Source organism: Halichoerus grypus, chromosome 2, assembly GCF_964656455.1.
Source record: "Halichoerus grypus chromosome 2, mHalGry1.hap1.1, whole genome shotgun sequence".
Classification (NCBI taxonomy): Eukaryota; Metazoa; Chordata; class Mammalia; order Carnivora; family Phocidae; genus Halichoerus; species Halichoerus grypus.
Window position 1 is genome coordinate 69,233,938 of NC_135713.1, and position 24,797 is coordinate 69,258,734.

Below are 24,797 nucleotides of genomic sequence, written 5' to 3' on the forward strand. Positions count from 1 at the left end.
TAGAGGAACAAAAATAAAAAGGAGTTGAAAACCCCAACAGGAGCCACAAAATTCTCCAAATTTGCCTTCTGCCCATATCATTCCTGTTCTTGATTAATCGGAATATCAGTTTCCACAACAGAATAAGGCCCTGGGACTTGTGTGTCACGTGAGAAGGAAAGTACACAGATTAATTTTAGTCATTGAGAACAGATCTACTGAAACTTTCCCTGCAGTTAAGTATGGATTTTATTACAAAGTGCTGAATAAACCTCCCAGAGCTTTTCTTGCCTTTGTGAGACCATGTTAGTTCCAAAGACAAAAAAACAAAGTATAAAAAAAAAAACAAAAACAGGGAATTCAGAGGCCATTTCTAGTCACAACTTCAGCAAACCACTTTAAGCTCTGTTCTGCTTCAATCAAGACCACATGGGAAGGGATGTGAAACTGTTTTTAGTAAAAAACAGCAGACATAGTCCCCATGTTGTAAGAACCCATACTTTGTACATTGGGGATGTAAACATTTTTGCCTAATAAAAGCTACTGCTATTAAAATATAACATAAGGTGGAGTAAATATAACATAAGGTGGAGTATAACATTGAAGTGTGACCAAGCAAATAAGCTAGTGAATTTGATGAGTGAATGAAAGGAGATACAAGGTATTGATTAGAACCAGGTGAAAGGCAGGTGAGGCACATCACAAAATGCATATGGAAATAAAATCTTTCTCAATAATGAAAGTTGCTTCTGTGTGTGTGTGTGTGTGTGTGTGTGTGTGTGAGATTATATAGCAGCCCTGTATATTAAATAGTGATCATGGCTCAAACCACTTTAATTTTTTTGTGTAACTGAATAAAAGTAAGTTGAAAATACATGAGGTTCTTCTAAATGATTCCTGGGCATTCCTCTGTATACAAAGTGGGTTTTGTACTCTTGCTAGAGCCAGGGTTCTGTGATTGATAATTTCTCCCATAAGTATCCCAGACTTAGGTTAATGAGCAGCCCTGAATTCAGAGGGTCCCCACCTATGAGGAGAACAATCCTATGGCCCAAGCACTCATCAGAAATATCATGGGGTATTGTGCATGTAAGAGAAGGCCCTTTGATGTAAGCACCAAGGCTGTTACCATGGAGACCACATGATTCAAGTCACTTCCTGATGCTAAAGCACTTGATCTTCACGTCTCCACTAATTTCCACAGAACCTTGACCACACTTGACATTTTAAACTATAATGTGACAGAATTTATTTTAAGAAAATGTGTGATTACCCATCATTCATAAAACTGAAGATGCAAAATTTTGAAAGATGTGCAATAACCCCTATAAAACTTAGAACTTGATACAATTTTTCCTTCATTTTCTTATGGCTTAGCTTTATGACAGGATCATTTTGCATGTAATTTTGAAAGTTCTTCTTTTAATTTAGATACCTCTGAGAAAGCAGAGGCCTGTCTAATGGAAGGAAAGCAGTTCACAGGCTGTTAGCTGGCAGCCATATTAAGTGGGAAGACGCAAGGACCAGAGGAAGAGCCTACTGTTTAGGGGTGTGCTGGGAGCATGCATAGGAGTGTTCATTTTAGAGCCCTTGCACCATTCCTTAAAGAAGTTAGGCCAGAGCTTGCATGGTCCTCAGACCTCCATCACATTTGTGTAATACATAGGCTGCTGATGAACAGGTCGCTGCTTGGGCATGAGCAGTGGTCATTGAAAGAGCAGCCATTGAAGGATGGGGGGACTCCAGTAACTTTTCACATGGGGATGAGGAAGGAGCTCTTCATAAGGTATTTTTTGAGGTGTACAAAATGCAACCGTGCTGTACATCTTTAAATAAAGAACATGTGGTTTCTTGTAAATTCTAATTTGTCATGTTTTTACTGAACTCTAGTTGTGTAACATCAATTTGAAATAAAATTAAAGAGGAAATGGAGGATTTTAAAAAAAAGGTGGGGCCATAGGACAGAGGAGCATGGAACATGTATCTCTACATTAAACAGCTGAGTCATTTGTGTTTCGGTGCTTTTTAAGGACAAGTTAATTTTGGCTGGAATTACTATAGAGGGATAAATAATTGAGGTTTTTCTTTCTTCACAAGAGGAGGGAGGAAAAGCTATGTGAGATGTAGATTCTCAAATTTTGAGCTGGCTGGTGCTAGTGCAGATCATTCTGAGATCAGTACAGTTATCTTCAGTTCTCAGGGTAAAGATTTTATATTAGTCAATCGGAGTCTTAAAGCCAAATAAGGGGAAACATTGATGGCTAATGAGAAGAAAGGAGATATTTAAACTTTACAGACAGATAAAGGAACAGTTCTTTTTCATAAAAAAAAAAAAAAGGAACAGTTCTATATCTCTGTGCTGAGAACAACTGATAAAAAAAAAGTCTGGGCTATCTTTTCTCCTATTTTTACTCATGACTCACTTTTTTTCAAGCCACTCCATCTCTATGTACCATAGTTGACTCAATCTTAAGGGAGATAATTATGCTTTCTACCTGTACTACATGGCCATTGTACTGTTACACCTTAGATCTTTTCTCTACCACATCAGCAGTTAAAAATTCATTACGTGGGCACAGGGCCTCACACCTTGCCCAGGATGCCTGGTTCAGAAACTGCTATTTCAGGACACATTTTACATGTTGATGTACATCACCCCGTAGAATCAAGTAGATCATCTTAAACCTGCTCTGTGAAAACAGGAAATGGAGGTTCATTTTTAAACCCCTTTTGTTTTTTCTCAATCCAGTTGAATCACTAGGAAGCTTCTACCACAATTGTGTTTTAAATATTCACCAACTATATGCTGTATAGTCAAAATACAACCAAAACTGTTTCCTTTTGTTACATGTGTACATAAGTGTGTGCTTTATATGCTGTGTTTGGACATACGGAGCCGCTTAGGTTGTACCTGAGTCGATGTGGGCAGAGAGCTACATGGCTATGTTAGATGGAGAAAAAGAACGTACCCCAGTTTGAGGAATCAAATATCACGAATGCATTAAAGTCTTTATGAAGCTCCAACAGATGACATGTAACATTTTCTTCACTAAAATATCACTTCTAGCCCTTTTTAAGTAATGTATTTCTAAATGTATATTCTAACTAGGAATTAAGGAATCTCCTTTCTGAGTGATTTTTTGTTTTTGTAATTTAGCCTGAAGCCATTTCTTTCTAACCAATGAAAACACCTTGTTTCCTTTCTCTCCTTTCCAGTGTTAGAACTGTTTATTAGCATGTTACTTCCTGATCACACTAATTGGCTGAGTACAGTGAAACAGCTGGTGGGGCCAGATGCTGTTTGTACCAGCTCTTCCTGGGTCTCTGTCTCCATTATCCTCACCTGGATTACTTATAAAGCCAATGCCCTTTGTCCTCTTGGCTTTGTATGTCTGGTGTAAGGACTCTTAATCAGTGGCACTAGAAGGCTGAGAAAGCACAAAGGAAAGAAAGGAATAATCAAGAAGTGACTATATTAAGCAAAGCAGTGAAACCATGTAAACTTAAAATTAAAGAAATCAATCTCACAGTCCTGAAGGTGACAAATTATGTCCTAAGTTTAAATGTGAAATCTATGCAAATTCACTTGCTACCTTCCCAACACTATAGGTCCCTAGATTTGGGCACAGAGAAAATGCAAAAATTTATCTTTGTTTTAGAATCATTTCTTTTCGGTGCTTTTGTAGACTTTCCCCTAAACTGTCCAATAAACAGTGTCTCTTCTACCCACTCCCACAAAATTAACTTCGTGAAGCATTAGTAAAACTTCTCAAGGTTTCATCAACTCACCATGACATGGGGAATAGGAACACACAACCCCCAAAAGAGCCCATTTCTTTTCTTGGCTGCTGTTTTGCGGGACATTCTGTGGACCAGCTGCACAAGGTAATTGTCACTGTGGGGACTGAACGAATAACGCTATCTTTGAGAGCCTCCCATGTGCAAGACTCCGGACATAGATTCTCTTTAATCCCCATTGCACCTCTATGATGTATTAAAAGCTTTATTTTCAAGATGAGGAACCCAGATTTCGGAGAGTCGGAATAACTTGCCCAAAGTTAGACTGTGAAGGGAAGAACGAGAGTTGGGGCCTGCAGTCTGCCTGACCTCTGATCACTACACCTTATTCCTTCGGAAAGAAAGCCAGAGATTACCAGTACCATGCCGTACACAGGTGAAGTGGCTAGCCAAGTCCTTCTACAGCAGGGGTTCTGAGACTTTATTGTGCGAAATAATCACATGGGGAGCACTGTAATAACTTTGCCATACTTGCAGATTCTAGGACTCTGTTTTTTTCTAAGATTTTATTTATTTATTTGAAAGAGGGAGTGTGGTGGGGAGGGGCAGAGGGAGAGGGAGAGAGAGAATCGTAAGTATACTCCACACTGAGCACAGAGCTCGACATGGGGCTCCAATCTCACAACTGTGAGATCACGACCTGAGCTGAAACCAAGAGTCGGACGCTTAACCGACTGAGCCACCCAGGTGCCCCTAGGAATCTGAATTTTTAACAAGTACCCCAGGTAATTCTGAAACAGATCTCCACATGGTGAATCACTTTTCTAAAGGCATTAATAAATTATCTGTACCTATCTATCTAATCATCTATCCATCCTGTGTATATCTATCTGGAAGAGTTTCCATAATAATTTTTACTTAAAGGAAAAAGAAATTGACTTCTCTTGCCACACGATGGTTAAGATTTTGAAGGTTTTGATGTCAGCCCCTTCACAATCTAAGCATTCCTTCTCTGCCCACTTTCTTCTTCCCAAGAAAGCTAAAGCTGTTGGTTTGCTCTCTTCAGATTAATTCAAGAGGTCATTGATTTCGAGTTAAGTCATTTCAAGTAATGCTAAAGATGTTTTCCTTTTGATAGGATCAGAATTTTATTTAAGATTGGTATCTATTAGTATTTTGGGGAACCTTTCTTTTGACACATTTAGCCACAGACATTGATTTTAATTAGTGGACACAACTTATTTTAAAAGATTTTGGGAGGTGAGCTTCTTCTGAAACCAGATATAAGAGTGAGCGATCTTGAGAATCTGTGTCTCTGAAATAATAATGAACTGGGGAAAAACAGGTGTAGCAACACTTTTTTTGGTTGTTGTTATAAGACAAATTTTTAATTTAAAAAATTAGTTTTCCATAAGCCAGTACATTTTTCATGGAGAAAGGCGGTTGGTGACACTCCCTAAAGTGCTGCAACATTTTGCTAATTTAAAAAAGGTCTGCTTCAGATCGATTGCGACCTTATCAATAGGATGATCTCATTCATCTCCTTTGGAGACTCCTGTCACAGGGAGCAGCCATAGCTCTGAGCTGCTAGCTCTGAGCTCCTCTACTCTGATGGCAAAATCAACACTAAGGAGGGCTTCAGAATCAGTTTGTGGTAAAGTGAAGCATCTTTGTGATCTTTCTTAGTCATTAGTTGTTAAAAAGTGAAACATCTTTGTAATCTTTCTTAGTTATTTGTTTTTTAAAAAATCACAAACTCATGCTACTGGTATGATTCATTCCAATTTTTTTTTCCTCTTACGCTGTTCAGGTGCAAGGGAGGATGATTTTGTGAAATGTATTGAATTTGTGGTTCTTTTGGACCATACTTCCTCCTCCTTAATGCATTCATTTTGTTTATGTAACTGACTGTATTGTTTATTGGAAATAATTTTCAAGTATCAGCAGATATAATAAAAAATAAAATTCCTTATAGTTTGCTAGTTGTCAGGATTTACTTCTTGTGAGAAACTGTTTTGTAATTTAAAAAAATTATTTCCTTGAAGTTGGATAAAATTTAGAGAGTCAATTTTCAAAATGCATTACATGTTCCATACTTAATATATCTAAGGTCTGTCAGTAAATTAATGAGAGTAAATTTCCCGGGTGGCTTTTGGAGTAAATCTCTGGCTTTAAAGTCACATTTTGTATCAGAGCAGCAATTATACAACCTAGAGTTAGTTCCTTGAGCCTAGTTTTATAGATAATAATAAAAATGAGAAAGTTTTCTTATAATTAACCTCTTTCCATTTCTTTTCTGGTTTTCACATTTATTAATTTTGTGCTAACCATTTCAGCTTTCTAATACTAGTTTATCTCAATTTTCCTTCATTTCTAGTCATGTGTGATCAAAACCATTTTCTCTCCATCTGCTATCTTTTCATTCATCTCTTCTTTTAAAATCTGTTTCCTCTCCTGTAGACTCATGAATATGCCATGGTATGTCAACTTTCTTTGACTAATTAGGAGGGGGAAAAGAATTCTTTACTTTTGAGATTGTCATTCTCCCTGTGTACCAGTGTGAACAATTAAAATCAGCTGTCTTTGCCTACTAATGATTCCCCAAGTTAGATGTGGGAAATTGAAATGGGATGTTTTCCTTTTGAGGACCCCTGCACTCTGTAACCGTGCACCCCTCATTGCCCTGCAGGCCCAGTGACTGCTATTCAGTGCATGAGTCAGCCTACTTTCTGAACTGATCTTTCCTAATGAGACAGCACTGACCTCTTAAAGCTGTTGCTATTTTAAATTATTTTTGTGTGTTTCAAAGATGTGTCAGGAAAAACATTTTGGTAATACTTGATAGAGTTATTTTATATCCATTTTACTTTGTGCAGAACTTGTTTACCTTTCTTTTCACTTGGAAATATTATATTAAATAAGATGCTCTTCTGAAGAAATATTTATTCAAAACTCAATTTTTTGTTTTAATATTCAAAACTCTCAAAAAATATTTTTAAGCATCTTATTCAGATTTTAGGGATGTGTCAGCCAATAACAAGTTACAAAGAAATATGATTCAACAATGAGGATTTATTAAGTACCTACTATATGCATAAACTTTTCTAGGTCTTTTGAGAAATACAAAAAAAGTTTATTAAAGTTTGGTATTTGGTGACACAGTAAGATAAATGATTAAGTATCAAAATAATGGGTAGACTCAAGCAATGCTCTATGATTTCGGAGTAAAGAGAAATTGGGGGAAGCCTGGGTGGCTCAGTTGGTTGAGCGTCTGCCTTTGGCTTAGGTCCTAATCCAGGGTCCTGGGATCGGGTCCCACATTGGGCTTGCTCAGTGGGGAGCCTGCTTCTCCCTTTGCCTGCCACTCCCCCTGCTTTGTGCTCTCTCTGTCTCTCTGACAAATAAATAAATAAAATCTTAAAGAAAAAAAAGAGAAATGAGTATAAATTGATGACCTTGGAAAGCTTGGTTGAAGAGCTAGTAGTCACACTTGTTCTTGAAAGATGGGTGTATTTCTATATCATCTCTATATCAAAGACCTCCTATTAATTATATTAAAAGATAAAAGGAAGGAATCAATGGTGATCTTAAGATTTCATGCTAGGATAACCCGGAGAGTGAGATATCATTAGTGAAAAAGATGTCATGGGAGCTGGCTTGAGACAGAAGGTCAAAAATCTGGTTTTGGACATTTCAAGTGTGATATCCAGTAAGAAGGTAGAAATACAAGAGACAAAATGAGACACCAAGGCTAGAAATGAATGCAGTATTGTATGGTAGAGAGCAGACAACGGGAGTCTGCAAACACCTACGCTCTACTGCTCTCCCTGATGCCAACCAACTGGGTGAGTAAGTTTAGTCAAGTGACTTCAGGGCTTCCAGCTTCCATTTCTCATGTATAAAATAAGAGAGTCCTGAGATGCCTTGCATTTTAACATTTCACAAAGAAACATTTCAGACTTGCCCACGTATAAGTCGTAGTTGAATGCATAAAAGGACATTGACCTTTGAGAATAGAGGATGTTTACTGAGACTGAAGGAGGAGGGCTGAGCCTGGAGGAGCACAGCAGTTTTGAATTGGAAAATAAAGTAGAAGGGAATGTGTTGTCAAGGGGCAGATAGAGTGTTGAGGAGAAGAGATAACCGGCATGTGAGATGACAGAGAGCTTAAGCCGAATAAGTAAGGAGAATCACTGAAGGAGTGACGGGGCCTGGCTCCTGACTATCTGTCCAGTCTTTGTGGCTGAGGAGATAGACATCGTGCTGTGGCATTAGAGAAGTGTTCCCTAGAAGGTTATAATTACAAATCACAAGACATATATACAGATTTCACCTTGTTATATGAATTGAATATTTATATCTTATGCATCAGGAAAGTCAAATTAACATATTGCCTGTTCTAAGAAAGGCTGGGCTTATTTAGGCTAAATCATATTCACATACCCAGTATAGTTTAGTCAGAATATGTGGATGTTTTATTTTATTTTTTTAATTTTTTTTAAAGATTTTTATTTATTTGAGAGAGAGAGAGAGAGAATGAGAGAGAGAGAGAACATGAGAGAGGGGAAGGTCAGAGGGAGAAGCAGACTCTCCGTGGAGCAGGAAGCCTGATGTGGGACTCGATCCCGGGACTCCAGGATCATGACCTGAGTCAAAGGCAGTCGCTTAACCAACTGAGCCACCCAGGCACCCCTATGTGGATGTTTTAATATCCCATGTATGCCATTTAAATAGTTCCTATAACTTCAGTTTAATCTCTGATGACTTATTCTAGATCCATATTTTGGAAACATGCCAACATTTTAAACAGAACACCTGAAAACATCATTTGATTATCTAAGCTCTTTGATGATGTAGTAATGTAATACAAACACATTTTTGAATCCAAAATTTGATACACATCAGAAAACTGTAATTCATAGAGGTCCTCAAAGCCCTAACAGTCCTTTTTTCAAATTTAACCTTTCAGTAAGAAACAATTATATTAACATATTCATCATTTCTAATGAGCTCTGTGACTCTCAGAGATGATACTCAGATAGGTGCAGTAATGTTGGAGGCAGATATGGGAAAATTGCCAACACCTAAAATATCCACTTTAGTCTTAAGACTATTAGCAATGCAAAAAAAAAAAATCCAATTTTTATCCTATCAAAAGAGATAAAACCCCACAAATGTCATTACAGAAGAATGCAAAGAATAAATGTAAAAATGTTTGAAAGAGAGGAGCCATCAATTATTTTATGTTTCGACACTTAAATTGGCAGATACGTTGTTACATACACCAATGACTAAAGGTAGAAAAGGAGTTTTGTTTTTGTTTTTGTTTTTTAATGTATGTGTATTCCCATTCTTGCGGTTTTACAGGTGTTAAAGTAGTCAAGATTTTAAGAAGTTTGTTGAGCTAAAATCAGGCAAGAAATATTAACTCTAATCAGTATTTATTCTCATGAGAATTTACTGTTTGGGGGGAAAAAATTTTTTTTTTTTTTTTTTTTTTAAAGATTTTATTTATTTATTTGACAGAGAGAGACACAGTGAGAGAGGGGAACACAAGCAGGGGGAGTGGGAGAGGGAGAAGCAGGCTTCCCGCCGAGCAGGGAGCCCGATGCGGGGCTCGATCCCAGGACCCTGGGATCACGACCTGAGCCGAAGGCAGACGCTTAACGACTGAGCCACCCAGGCGCCCCTGGGGGGGAAAAAATTTTAACCATTACAAGAAAAATGCTAAAAAGCCAATTAGATTTTTTTCTAAGTACTTGGGACAAGTATAGGTTATTTGTATTCACCTCATAGGGCACCATGTGGGAAACTTTTGTTGCCACCTTTGATCTAGGAAAAATGACTATCTTGGACTTCTTCTGTCTTCCCCTACCTTATACTCCTTATACCAAATACATAAAAATGTATTTGATACAATTTTTAGCACGACTATGTATGAAATGCTTTATTCATTATTCATTTTAATCCTCGCAATTGTTTTTCATTTTCGCAGAGAAAAATTGAAACTTAGCTGAAATGAGGTGCCCAGGGTCACAGAGGTTAAGCAGTGGCAGAGCCAGGATTCCAAACCTAATTGCTTAACTCTCTTATATAATATATCCTTTATTTCTTGGCTGTCTAGTCTAGGCCCCGCCCTTGGTGCCAGGGATGTGGAGATGAAAAAGACTTTCTTTCTGATCTCATGGCACTCAGGCTGGTAGAAAAGGGTCATTGCCTTCCCTTGTGTGGTTCACCTGGCAGTACCAGGCTAGTATGAGTGTGAGTGCCCACCCCTCTCCCCCCGACCCCGCCAGGTATCAAGTGACATCAGCTAAAGCCCCTGTTCTCATAGAATCTGCAGGCAGTTTTCTATCTTAACTCCAAGGTAGCTGTGGCCTAATGCAAGTTCTTGCTGTAACACTACCAAGTCTTTTAGTATTCTCTCAATGGAAAAATAGGGAAGAAATGTTGCATGAGAATAAAGCAGGAGTATTACTTATATGCATTGAAAATGTGTTTCTGCGGTGCGAGTCAGAACTGACAGGCACATAGAGCCCAGAGCTGAGCCTGTAATGAGACTTACTTTTTTCCAGCACCCTGTGACCCACTGCCTGACTGGTCCATTATGACAACAGCAGCAACTGTGCTCAGCTCGCCACACGATGACAACCTTTCCAGTGTGTGCCTGCCATTTATTAGGACATTAGTGGACGGCCATCCTCCAGATGCCCAGCCGTGACTATCACACAAAGAAAACATTAGCTTTCTTGGATGTTGCTATTATAATTCGAAAATTAGTTTTGCCTTCATGGCTGCATCACATTTGGAATCTCTCTTTGATGTTGTTATTAGTTTGGCTCATGGTGCTCATAACTGTCACACATTAATCACGTCCATCACGTGATTCTTAATTTGCTCTATTATGACAAATGGATTTAGACACAAACTTGCAATTACCTATTCTGAGGTTAATAGCAGATTTGGGGTTGTAATTGGTTCCCAAATATTCAATTTAGGGAAATTATTTCTCACCCAGCTCTAAAACATGTTCTAAATGAGCAAATTGTATTTTTTACTATCACTGCAAAATTGTGCCAGATGAGACCATATGAGACATTTGAGCATAGTAATACACCCAAAAGTTTTTATCAGAACAGAATATCTCTGCATTCTATGGGGTGTTCTGCTCTTTGTCATGATCTCATTCATCCACCCCATTTTTATCTGGATCTCAAAATACTCCAGAAGATTTTACTTTATAAACTCTCTCCTTATGGAGAATAGTGTGTAGTAATTCTATTTTCAGAATGTTAGCAGTCTTAATAACTACCTGCCATTACCATTTTTTTAATCTAATGGCAAGAAGAAGACATTTGGACAGGTTGCTGTATCTTTTGATTTTTCTCTTGGATCTCTTTGTTGAGTATTGCATATTTTAAATGATTGTATATCTAAAACCATCTCAGAAATTCTCCTTCTGAATCTCTTATAAGAGATTATAAGAAATCCAGGGATCTCTTACAAGGTCCTTTTTGGTTACAGAGACTTATTTCCCTTGGAGGGTTTGTATAGATTAATGTTGCTCTTCTGCTACAACTATCTCTCCAACCTATGAATTCCTGTAAATCTCCAAGAAATGGTACACAGTCATCTATTCCAGAAAACCTGCCTTTTCTAACAAATCTTAATGACAGGAAATTATAGGCGTATGGGATTCCAGTTAACAAGTGACTGCAGAAAGTTGTGAGAGATGGAGACATGGGAATTATAGGTGGAGAACATTCAGAAATCAGCTAGGTTAGTAGAAGTTGTGTAGCAAGGAGGCTGAGTCCAAGCCTGTATTCGACTCCTGTTTCAGCTATTTTCCTGTTGGACTATAGGCAAGTCACTTAACCTATATCAATTTTCTCATCAGCAAAATGATAGTATCTATCTCATAGAGTTGTTGTGAGGATTAAATGAGTAATTTTCTAAAGCTCTTAGCACATCATTAAGTGCTTAGTAAATATTAGCTATTATTATCCAGTCCCCGCTCTTATCCAAAAAGGAAATTGTTTCCACATGGTTCTTAGAAGATGATCATTCAGCCTGTATTTAAACTTTCCCTGTGAAGAGCCATTTGTTATTCTCCTAAGTATTTTCCTCCTATTTTTGAGTAGTTCTAATGATGAGAATTGAAGTCTTCTTTCTTGTGACTTTGGGTCTAGCTCTGCTCATTAGGATATATATAATGTGTTTTCTATAAAAAGACTTTTCAAATATTTGAAACATCTCGTCTATCCTCTCTTTCCGGTCTTTTCTTCCCAAGGCTAATTACCTCAGTTCTCTTGACTATCTCATATATAACATTGTTTGCATACCCCTTACCTTCCTACTTGTCCTAAATTCATCCTGAATTCACATGTGACTCCCGCTATTAAAATGTAGTGCCTAGAATAAAACCAAATGTTATCTGACCAGTGCAACACGTGACTTCTCTTGCTTTAGTTCTAAATAGTATCATGGCCTAGGATTTCTTTATTTTCTGTGTGTGCATTGGGGTAGGGAGGCAGTGTGGAAACCACCGTGCTCTTTTCTCTTAGCTGCTTGCAGTCACCTAAGATTCTGAAGGTCTTTTTACATTAGTTGTGAAATACCCTAAGGCATTTTTGGTACTGATATTTTAACCCAAGTGTAAGACTTTATATAGTTAAGTTAAATGTAGTAATCGCCTTGTTGACATAGCAATGAGAAAAGGATGTATGATGAGAAGAGTATTAGAAAGGGTTTACTAATTTTTTGAAGTGCCTAGCTTGGTGTACTACACAGAGTGGATGTTCTGTGAGTCTGTTAACTATAAAATATTCAGATAGTTAACACTCATTGGGTGCTTGCTGTGTATCTGGAACTACCATAAGCACTTTACAGGCAGGTTTTACTCCTTAGCTGCATTTTATAGCATATGATTTATAATGTAAAGAGAGGTTTCATAACTTGCTCAAGCTCACATAGCTAGTTAATGATGGAAAGGTAGACAAGAACCAAATCCTGTATGCTTGAAGGCTAGGGAAGGAATGTAGGTTTGATTTAAAAGCCACTGATATGACACTGAAGAGTGATTCCTGGGGAGGGGCACAGCCAGGTCTATGGTTTAAAAGATTGCTCTGGGGTTTGCTGGAAGGGAGGGGGGAGAGGGTGGCTGGATGATGGACACTGGGGAGAGCATGTGTTGTGGTCAGCACTGTGTGTTGTGTAAGACTGATGAATCACAGACCTGTACCCCTGAAACAGATAATACATTGTATGTTAATTTAAAAAAAATTAAAAATAAATTTAAAAAACAAATAAAAGATTGCTCTGGCTGCTCTGTGGAGAGGAGATTGGAGGATGGCCAGAGGGCAAAGAGGCCACCACAAGGCTTTTAAAGAGTTTAGACAAGACGTGGCTGGGTGGGCAGAAAAGCAGCAGAGAAGTGGGCAGTTCAAAGTCTCTTCTGGAGTTTGAGTCAGGGTTTAGTGGTTAGGTGGACATGTAATCAAGGAAAGGGAGGACTCCAAGGTGACTCCCAGGTTTCCAGCTTCAGCCACAAGATGACAGTGGTGATTAAGAACACAATTGGTTGAGGAGAACTTACTACTTAGATGACTGTGTGTTTAGAAACTATCTTGGTGCTACGTGCATGGATGCTCTATGTTAAAGTAAAAGTAAGAGACTACTTTCAAAAGGTTTACTTCTCGGTGACCTCATCCTTAGAGAAGTTATATAAGACAATGTCCTTCTGAGTAAACGGAGGCTTTTTTATAGCCGTAGTACCTCAAGAGACTTTTCTCTCCAGGAGAGAATGCCTTTTTTCCCATGAGGAAAGTTGGCAGGCAACAATTCCCACTTGTGACTTTATATTTCCAATCTTTTTAGTCTTCTTTGATTTATTTCTATGAGATGAAATCCTGGGTACATGTGTCTAAGCTCATCTGTTCTATTCAGAGCATGTTTGAAATGTTTAGGTGAAAGAAGGAACAGAACTGGAAGGAGGTAGAAGAGAATTTTTTTAAAAAAGGAGAGTCATAGAATGTTAGCTCTATAAGGAACCTTACAAATAATGTCTACTAAACTGCTCATTTCAAGTTGAAGATGTAAGGACCAGGGAAGTTGCTCTTCCTGTCCAGCCGGGGAACCTTAGATCCTCAGTCGAGGGATCTCAGGGGCCATGACTTTTCTTAAAGTCATCTTCTGAAACCCTGCTCTTTAGAAAGGAGCTGTAGAAGAAAAAAACAAATTCAAAGTTAAGGAAGAAGTAATTTCCACCTGAGTGGTGGTAGTAATCATAGCAGAAAAATATATCAGCAAGAACTTCACATTTTAGGGATCAGTAGGTGAGACGTGAGAAGAGAGGGAAAGGAGCTTAGCATAAATACCCTAGTGAGAATCAGCAGCACAGGGTCAAGGTCGGGCAAATGAGACAGGGTAATAAGGGCCAATAAGCACTGGGAGCTAGGGCTTAAGGGGTGACAACCTTGCCAAGTGGGCTGGCAAGTATATTCCAGACACCAAAAGAAACCTGAGCACCTCACAGCCCAGGCAGGCCCTGGCACCATTTTACCTGCCAGAGCTTGAAGAGCTTTCCTTAGTGGCAAAAGGCTATAGGCATTAAGCATCTCAACTCTGGAGCTAAAACCAAAGTCTTAGTACATAAGAAGCTGAGCCCTTGACGTTGGGGCCCATAGCAATGCCAAAGTCATGGCCATTGTATTCCACCGGTCAGGCCCTGACCATCAGCCATCATTTTCTGATCAGTCCATGAAAAAAGTCATGTAAGCATGATAAGAAGCTGGAACTAGAGTTTACTAAGAGAAGAAGGTGAGAAAAATAATGTACCTTTCATAATAGAGGAGCTGTAAAAAGGTATATAGTGAAAAGTCACCTTCCAAACCATGTCACCTCTGCCCTGTACCCATTCCTCCTAACAGGTAACCACTGTCCCAATTTATCCTCTGTGGGTATTTTTCCACATATGTGAGCCAAACAAATACATTATTCTTGTTTCCCTTCATTTTTTAAAAAAGTGGTGCTGTATTATATACACTGTTCTGCATCTTCCTGTTTTCATTTGATAAATAATTGTAAGGACTCAGAGCACAGAGCCATCTCAAGTCCAGAATGTATCTAGGGGCTTTCTGTCCTTAATGAAAGTTTCAAGATACATACTTGTGATTCAAGCTTAAGTAAGATTGACAAAAGTAATAATACTGGGAATGTTAGATATTGTGCTTGAGAATGCCCCTATTTAATGACACTCTGTGTCTCAGGCTGTAGCAGCCAGGGCACAGATCCAGCAGTTCCAACCCTGTCACTAGCCAATCTGACAATATGGACTGCGTTATTCCTGCCATTTCCTTTCTTGTAAAGGGGAGAGGGTTAGACTGGCCAAACTTTAAGGTAAATTCTAATTCTAGGACTGAAAAACACTGAGCAGTTTAAAATCTCACCAGTTTGTTGTCAGGGACTGGGAATGTCTGGTTGTTAGGTTTCTATCGTGGAGGTACCTGTTATGGCAACTTCCTTCAAAAGGAGTGGTCTTCAAAGTGATTGACTTTTTAAATTGTGAAAATTCCAGAGAGTCAGAAAAGCATAGAGAATAGTATAGAACCATCAATACACCTTCGCCGAATGAAGCAAATGATTGCAGATACAATCAAACTCCCTAATCACATGCCTGCCTTTCCCCTTCAAAAGCACCACTCTCCTGATTTTCGTATTTATTATTCTCGCACACATCTATGTCTTTTGGCTTCATTTGCATCCCTGAACAATATCATTGATCATTCCTTTGCAGGTTTTAAATTTTTACATGAGTGGCATTTTATTACATATATTTACTGCTTCTCACTTTTTTTGGTTATTATTCAGCATTATGCTTTTGAGATTATCCACATTGGTGTATGTGTCCTAACGCATTCATTTTTGCCATTCTGTAAAAAGATCCCAACTCAATTTCCCATTCTCTGATCGAAGGACATTTGTGTGATTTTTCTCTTTTCTATTACAAACAGTGCTACAATGAATATCCTTCTGGGTATGTGTGTGTATCTTTGTGTCTAAGAATAAATGTAGGAGTGCATCTTTAACTTTATTAGATACTGCCAATTTGCTCTCAAAGTTGTGCTAATTTACACTTCCAACCATCAGGTATAAGATTTCTCATTGCTCAATATCCCTGCCAACACTTGGTGTTGCCAGATTTTTTAATGTTTGCCAGACTGATTGGTGTGAAATGATATCTCATTATGACTTTAATTTGTATTTACTTGATTTGTGATGAGGTAGAGAATTTTTAGGAATGTTTATTGGACCTTCAAGTCCAGTCTTACTTTGGATTGCTTGTTCATGTCTTTTTTTTTTTTTTTCCTGTTTAGGCGATTGCTTTTATCTTATTGATTTGCAGTCATTCTTAGACAATCTGGATGTTAATCTTTTGTCAGTTGTATGCTTTGCAAATGCCTTCTTTAAATTTATGGTTTGACTTTACTTTGTTTCTGGTATCTTCACGGACAAGTTTTTCATTTTAATGGAGATGAATTTATCGCCATTTGCTTTGTTTTGTTTCTTCTCTTTCACCTTTTAGAAGCTTTCCCCATCCAATATTTATAAAGATCATTTTCTCCTAAAATGTGTTTAGTTTGTGTTTATATTTAGTCTATTATCCACCTGAATCCAATTTTTTGAAAATGTGGCTAACCATTTATTGAGTATTCCATCCTTTGCACAGTGTCATTTCATTGAACAAAAAAATACATTCTGGACCACAAAGCATTCCCATCAAAGTTAATAGCCTAACAGACGTATTTATTTCAAGATGGCTGCCATCACTGAAAATATTTTTTGAAATTTCTCTTTTATAAATTACATTCAAAGCCTGCTGTAAACTATTTAATACCTACCTTCATTGGTAGATTTTTTTCCTTTAAGGTCAGATTTAATTTAGAATAAGCTTGGTGATGAAGCTAGAGAGTGACTTTATTTAACTTAAAATGAGATATAACTGCAAATTGCTAAGATTGCTTTCCTTGCATGCTGAAGGCAGACATCTAGGAGAAATTCTCAAACTATTTTGAAATAACAGTAGCCTCAATATAAATAGGAGCATAAAATCTTCATTATGTTCATTGGAAAGTTTAAGCCAGTTTCTTATAACTTAGCAAGTCAGCCAGATATGTAGATAAATGAATGACAGAAATACCAAGTAATAAATGCAAATAGAAAAATATATGAAGTGCTATGGAAATAAAGAAGGTGTGCATATGCAAGGCACCTTCAAGAGCAGGAGTTTATTTAGTGTCGTCAGAAATACTATATTTGGCAACTGCAGTTTGGTCCCTCACTACCAAATGTAGCCACAGAAGTCTTTTAAGCATGGAAGCAGTGTGATCAGATTTATACTTTTGATCAGAATCATCCTGGCAATAGTGCAGTTGGTGAACTTTCTCTGTGAAGGGCCAGATTGTAAATAATTTAGATTTTGTGGGCCGTATGGTCTCTTTCTCCATTGTAGCATGAAAGCAGCCATAGAGAATACGTAAATGAGTGGGTGTGGCTGTGTTCTGATTAAATTTCATATACAGAAACAGGCAAAAGGCAGGATTTGGCCTTTGGTCATAGTTTACCGATCACTGGATAGAGGATATATTGAGGAGAAGATGTAGTAAAGACAGGAAGATCAACTATAGAATAATTGGACTGGATTGGGTTAAAAAAAAAAAAGATGAAGTTCCAAACCAGGATTATGAAAGTAGGGATAGAGGAAAAGGGATGGCTGAGCAAATGTTGCAGAAATATACTTGGCAGAACTGGTGGTGATGGTGTTCTGGAATGGAGGGGGCTGGTAGTGAGGAAACAAACGGCTGTGGGACCTGTTTCTGGGAAGCCTTAAGTGTCGATGGAGACCCCCTCCACCTCTTCTCTGAACTCTCCAAGAGAACAGTCTTGTTTTTCTTTTTAGAGCTTGCCTTATATGATTTGAAGGGACCACAGTGTTGGGGAAAGGCCTAGTGAGGGAATGTTAGGCACTTTAAGGCCAGTTATGGGAGCTCAGTAGATTTGCTGGTGTTCCTCCATTAACCTTGTGCCAAGAGATAGAAGCTCTATGCAGGAACATCTGTGTACAGCGGACTTCCATGGGCAGCGACCATCATGGCATCTTTGAGTTGACAGCAGACATTTTCACACAGAGCTGCAACCCTTTAGGGATCTGAGAGCCAACAGTCAGAACCACCAAAGGCCAGTAGTTCAGTAACAGAACTTGCAGTCATGGCAGTCACTGAATGAGGCCTAAAAATTTCTCTTCCTCTCTTCTAACAATTGAAATAGTTTAGCTGTATTCTGCCACTTGAGCTCTTTTGGGGGATGGGGTGTGTGTAAGATGCTAAATTAGGTGCTGCTTGAATTCTTTAGTCCTGTCGACACTGAAAGGTTCTTCTTATCTTTTGAAATGTGAGTGCTAAGTTGAAGACAGTGGAGAGTTTCTCTTTCTATATCTCTAACATGGGATCAGGATTATATCCATCCTCAGCCACCAAGTCTTGTGTTAATGGAACTAAAACTCTCTGGGGAAGCATCCCAAACCTATTTAATGTTCCCAAGCACTAACGTTTGCATTAGGACTTCTACATTAGCTGAGGTGTCTATAAAAATGCATGCTTGCAGCCAGGTCCCTCGTGGCTCCACATCCGAAGAAACTGTAGAGCATCTATCATTCTACCCAAGGGCTGGAATAACTTTCACTGCTGCACATACTTCCATTATGTAACTCAACTGAGCATGTTCCAGGGTTTAGCCATGATTCTGTAGAATCATGTAAAGATAAAGATGATTTTTAACTTTTGTCACCCAAGATACATTGGTAGAGAATCGTGGCATTTTAGGAAAAGAAGGTTTTTCAGATGAGCGGTTGATTTTCTTTTTACCCCTTTAAATGTCGTGGCTTCTCCACACTGTTTCATCATCTAGTGCTGTAACTTAACACCTCAGCATTCTGGCACACGTGTGGCCAGCAAACCCTTACCTTTTGCATGTAATCACAGGCAAAAGTGGTCTTGTTTTCGAATTTCCACTTTATTTAGCAATAATTTTGTTTGAGATATTTAGAATTATATCTTAGGTGGAATCTTCTGGATTGGTGGTTATGTTTTGCTTTTGTGTGTCAAATGCTTAGTAAAAATACATTTTTTTATAAATTAGACACCAGAAGCCAAGAAACTTTGGTTCTCAGCCTGGACTGCATATTTGAATCATCTAGGGAGCTTTTTAAAATACTGATACCCAGGTCCTCCCTCAGATTAATTGAATTTGATTCTCTGGAAGTGGAGTTGGGGCTCCGGTAGTTCTTTAAAAGATCCCCTGATGATTCTAATATGCAGCCAGGTTTGTGAACCCCTGCCTTTTAAAATGCAAATCTAACTGTATGCCTCTACACTTCATAACCTTTTTGAACAGAAAACAGCCTAACTCCGTAGGGTTTAAGATCCTTCCTAGAATGGCTTCACTACTTGTCCGGTGAGCTCATGCTAGTCTGCTCTATGTACATACCCGCTAACTCCTCCACTTTTTTCTGCTTCTGTTGAGACGTAATTGGCACATGGTACTGTGTAAGTATAAGGTGTACCGCATAATGATTTGACTTGCATATATTGTGAAATGATTACCACAGGAACACTCCATTTTCTCAAACAGGCAGTCCGACCTCCATCTCTGTGTGTTAGCACATATTTTGGAGCAGAGACCCTACCCTGGCCCACTGAAGTCTTTCCATTTTTTAAGATGCCCCTTAGGCATCAGCACCCTTACTTAGCAAACCTTTCCTGGTTCTCGCAGGCGGCCTTCGCTTCTCTTTGCACCGTGTATCTTTATCACCCTCAGTTGTCTCACTTACTGCTGTTGATCTATGTGGTCCCCACCTCCAAAACACCAAGTTACCTGAGGATTGGGTCCAGGCCTTGCTATTCTTTGTATTATTATACAGTGCCTAAAACATAATGAGGACTCAACATATGAAGGAATGAAATTTATTATAAAAATTCATTTTATGGGCAATAGCATGGGTTCCAGAGTCAGACGGGCTGGGTTCAAATGATAGCTCTGCCACATACCAGCTTTGTAATCTTGAGCAAGTTATTTAACGTTTCTGAGCCCCAATTTCATTATCCACTAAGTGGGAATAATACTATTTCCTACTTAGGGCTTGTGAGAATCAAATGGGATCGTACTCATAAAGTGGGTAGGTTAGTACCGAGTGCATAGCAGGCATTAAATGCTCACTGGTATTATTCTTACTGCCTCCTAATTGATTTCCATCTGGATGTAACTATAAGGATTATCTGTGATAGGGATAGAGCAGGAAACAGGTGAAACATGGTCAATGAAGCTTGCATTCATCTGGTGTAGGTTGGCTAAGGCCTCCTGCCCCCTCTTCCAAGGGCTTACTGGCTGGCTTGGAGAAAGGAGTAGACAGCTGCATGGAATCAATTGGTAGAATACTTTGAAAGACAAGCAAAGGATCCTGGATTTCTAAAGGATGTGCTATAGCAAGAGAGTGAAACAAATGAGATTGTACATGCACAGAATTATTTTATACAATTTTATGTGATTGGAAATAGGAAATACTGGAAATAGGGTAATTCCTCCAAAATCTGACATGAGGTAATGAGAATCTACCAAGGGTTGAGACTGGCTATGAATTTCTGACTCCAAAGCAGAAATAAAAAATTGTATACACACTAATATTTTATGGCTACAGGCATCTGCCCAGAGGCATTTATTGAAATCAGATCATCACAGCCCTTCTTGATTCCTGGTCTGAGTCTGGAGATTCTGGTAGTTAGAAGGTTAGAAGAAGAAAGAAGGAGAAAAAAGAGAGTAATCAAAGAATCAGATCATTTATTCACTCTTTCTAATGTTGCATGCCCCAGAAGCATCAGGATTGTCAGGGTCAGATATATGCAAAATCACCATTGTGATGACTGAAAATTACAGTAATTCAGCCTTAAATGATGTAGCTATAAACATCATTACTACATTTTTTACTACATTTTACTTGTAGGTAAAATAAAAATGACATATTATGTCCCATAGCACAATACTTGGCATGTCATCTGTACTCAGTAACTGTAAAACTGTTGCTGATCTCATGAGGTTGATGCTGATGATTGATGATGATTGTCCACGACTCATTCGTCAGTAGGAGAAAATCCTCCACTTCCAGCGCATGCTTAGGAACATTGGTTGGGATGATACATTAAAATTCATGCTAAATTCTCTTTGACCCAAATTTAAACAATAGCACTACCTTGATACTCGAGCTTGAGAATTTTAGTATTACAGAAAGAAGTTTGTAGGTCCTAGAAATGCAGTTTTGTCAATAATAGGGATTACTTTCAACTGATTTTAAAATAATTCTTTTCATATTTAATTCCTGTAAATATTTCAAAATCCACAGAAGAGAAAACAACCAAAGGATAAAGAAGGGCCACTATTATTCAGGTATAAAAGTAAAGCATATGGCTGTTTTCCAGAAGACATGTTTATGGTAATATAACATATGGTTAACATATGGAGAAAATCAAGTTGGAAGCCCTCTGGAGATTAGACTAATATATCACCACTAAGCAGATGTAAATTGCAGTGCCTTAGTCACCTACTATCTCTCTTAGAATTAAAGGAGCTTTTCAATAGCTAAAAGTGAAGTTATTTTTAAATGTAAAAATCATTTAGACATATATTTACATACAGTGTATTTGTTTTTGTCCTTAGTGTTTAAAGATCATGCCACTGGTTCTGACTACCGTTTGTGATGACTGATGTGGCTAAAAGACAGACAAGTGACTAATAACCCTTTTCACCCTAGATTCATAGAAACTGGTGACTTTGATGCCTGGAATCATGTGTTCCCACAGTTTTTCTCAGTATGAGCTGTCCCATTTCTTTATTACTGATAACCAGATTCATCTCATCTTCTCTGTTTTCCCAGGATTTTTTTTTTAATGGCGTGGCTATATCATTTTGAATGGTACTTCCCTGGGTTCTTTAAAGAATTTCAAACACTCATCCAGCTTCCTACGTTAATCCCATTTCGGGTCACCACCAAGCAGTTGTTTTCATGTCTAATCGGCAGGCTTGCATAATCCACAAGAAGCCTGTTGTCAAGTGCACTTCTTCAAGCTGGTAAATTTGCTGCAGTCTGGGAATGTATTATTTGTGCTTCTCTCCCATCGCTTACTAGCAGCTAACATATTACTCACAGGTGATGCTGATGAAATTGCGCAGATAATCCGATGTGGTCAGTTCAGGTCTCTAGCCATGCACTAGAAGGTGGGACATTCGTCACTTTGATCTTGACCTTGTTGCTACAGTGAGTGCGCACCCTGTCTGCCTGACACAAAGGTCGTGCTGGCCTTCTTGATTTGATTTTCTACTCTGTCAGTCAGCACACCATTAGGCAGAGTGCTGCCAGTGACCCCTGTAATCTCAATATTGGCAGTGAGCGGTGTGTGGGGTTCTGCTGATGGGGACAAGTACGTGATCTCATGCTGTAATTCAATTCAGGGTCTATTTATTACACACCTGCCATTCACCTAGACGTATACAAGGTGCCACAGGATAGAAAGAAATACAGGCACAGTTTCTACCTTCAAGGAGCTTATAGTATTACTGTGTGATGATAAAAGTCTATCTCATGATTAGGAGGGACAGACAAAAAAGGGCTACTGGAGGTCAGAATAAGCTTTTCAACATTTTGGACATTGGACTTTTTCTATGAAAAGATCTGTGACCAAGAGCTGTCTTTCTGTGTGTGCATTTTGAAAGCTCCCACGTCAGCCTACAGCAGTAGCCCTTGAATGACTATCTCAAAGGCTTTTAATGATATTCAGAACTGTTAAGTGGTGTTTCCCAGAAGACAAAAATCACAGTCTAACACAGGCTTCTGAGCCCTTTATTCTACTCTCAGAGAATCACTGCACACAATGGATTGAATAAGACGGAGCTGATTTGCATCCCTGCTTCACCGATTGGTGACTGAGCATCTCAGCCTATTTATGTTCAGATGATTATTGGATGTTTCACATACATCATTTAATATGTTTTTATCACTAAGTTAATTCACACCCTTTTGTGTTTATAAATGAGAATATAGAATTTTTGCATAGTAATAAGGCTTGTTACTCAAGTTTTATCTTGACTTTTTTTTTTTTAATTTAGGAAACATTTTCCTATGCTAACGTTAGCCATTGTGTTTTTTTCCCAGCCATTTTTCTTATCCATGGTTATTTTTGGTAATGAATTGTTTAATCTAGTTTTTGTTCCTCTTCGAGTTTCTTTATACTGCTAGTTAAACTCTTGCTAGCCTGCTTAATATAATACAAAAATAAGTGTTAAAGACAAGTTCATGGTGGGTAAAGCTGATCATCTTGTTCCTGTTGTAATTTATAACCTGGAGAGTTTACCATTATAAATATTTAGGAAAGTGGTTTTGCCACCCAGCCTCATTTACACATGGGATTTACTGGTCCAATGTTAGGTCAAAAGTCAATATAAAACAGGAATGGAGGCCCTGATGTCTTGTCCCTTGGAAATGTTTTCTGAAAATTCCACAAGCAGATCACTGTACTGTAAAAATAATGGGCTGCTTAGCACATCTCCAGACTTCACCTACACTGGGGCCTTTGTGTAACACATCAGTCATCCTTCTAATGTAGAGTCATCAATAGTTTTCAATTCAAGAAAAGTAGGACAAAAGAATACTTGTTCGATCTGCCAAGGTAGAAAATGGCACAAGGGGAAGAGGAATAGTTAGCCAGAAGGCAAAAGAAAAGTAGCAAACTTAAGAGGAGTCTTAGGCTGTGGGAATAATTTTAGAAAAAATAAATAGTAAATTGAGTTGACTTATGAGCTTCTTTGACCCCACTCAATAATAAGTTGAATAATCTCGGCACACAAAACAAATAAATCTTAGGAATAATTTATACTTTGACTTCTTAAGCTATTAAGAATTTGAACAGATTTAAGAGTATAAAAATAAACAGTTATGTAAACATTAAAGCTACAGGATGCCTTAGTGAGAGATTGTGTTTGAAAAGTCAAGGCCAGGGGCACCTGGCTGGCTCAGTTGGTTAAGTGTTGGACTCTTGATTTCCGCTCAGGTCATGATCTCAGGGTCATGATATCGAGCCCTGCGTTGGGCTCTGCACTGGGTGTGGGGTCTGCTTAAGATTCTCTCTCTCCCTCTCGCCCACCCCCATCTCTCTCTTAAAAAAAATCAAGTTCATTTTCAAACTTAATCTGATAGTGCAATTTAATGCAAACTAAAAGGAAATTATCAGTGCAACCTTTTTTAATGGCTATCATACTTATAGTAATAATATAAAGAAATAAGATTTCTTTGGAACAGATGGCATACAGCAAAGTGACTGGTATAAAATACAGTAGTATTAATATATGGGTGTTAGCAATATGACAGAATGTTATAAGTTGAAAAGAGAATTCCCAATTAAGTTTCTCTGTGTTACTTGACTCTTAACTATAGCAATATCTACAGCCCTACTCAGATTCTCCAGGATTTCTTGAGCTTGCAAACAGTTCTCCTAATTGATTAGCAGGTGGCATGTGGTTCCCTGCCTTTCCCCACCCTCTCAGGTTGCTATGGTGATACAATCTTAGCTTCCCCTCCTTTGCTTCTTCCCCTGCTCAGACTGATCTGTAGAATGAGATCTTGTGAACCTGTTGGACAAACTGGTGCTGACATTTCTATTCAGATGTGTTACCTAACATTCCTTTTTGGCTTAGTAAATGGAAAGTGGTCCTATATGCCAGCTAACATGTTTACATTTTACAAAAGTGTCTAAGAAACAAAAGATGTAATTCTATTTTATAAAGCTTTTATTTCATCACTGCCTCTAAAGCAGTTCAGTATAAAATATTTTTTAAGGTAAACCTTGAAAGCACATTTACCTTCTTTCTTAAGAGATTCCCAACAATCACTGTGGCAAGTGTTCTGTTGTCACTGACGACACTTTTGAGAGGAGTCTCTGTGTGTGTGTGTGTGCCTTTTATTTTAAAGTTGTTTTGAGAAT

The 24,797-nt window shown here is 38.3% G+C and overlaps 1 protein-coding gene across 3 annotated transcripts in view; it reads left to right on the forward strand.

Moving 5' to 3' along the window:
- The window catches only part of FBXL17 (F-box and leucine rich repeat protein 17), a 510,677-nt gene that overhangs the window by 410,197 nt on the left and 75,683 nt on the right, over positions 1-24,797 (forward strand). The gene's annotated exons all lie outside the window — the stretch shown is intronic.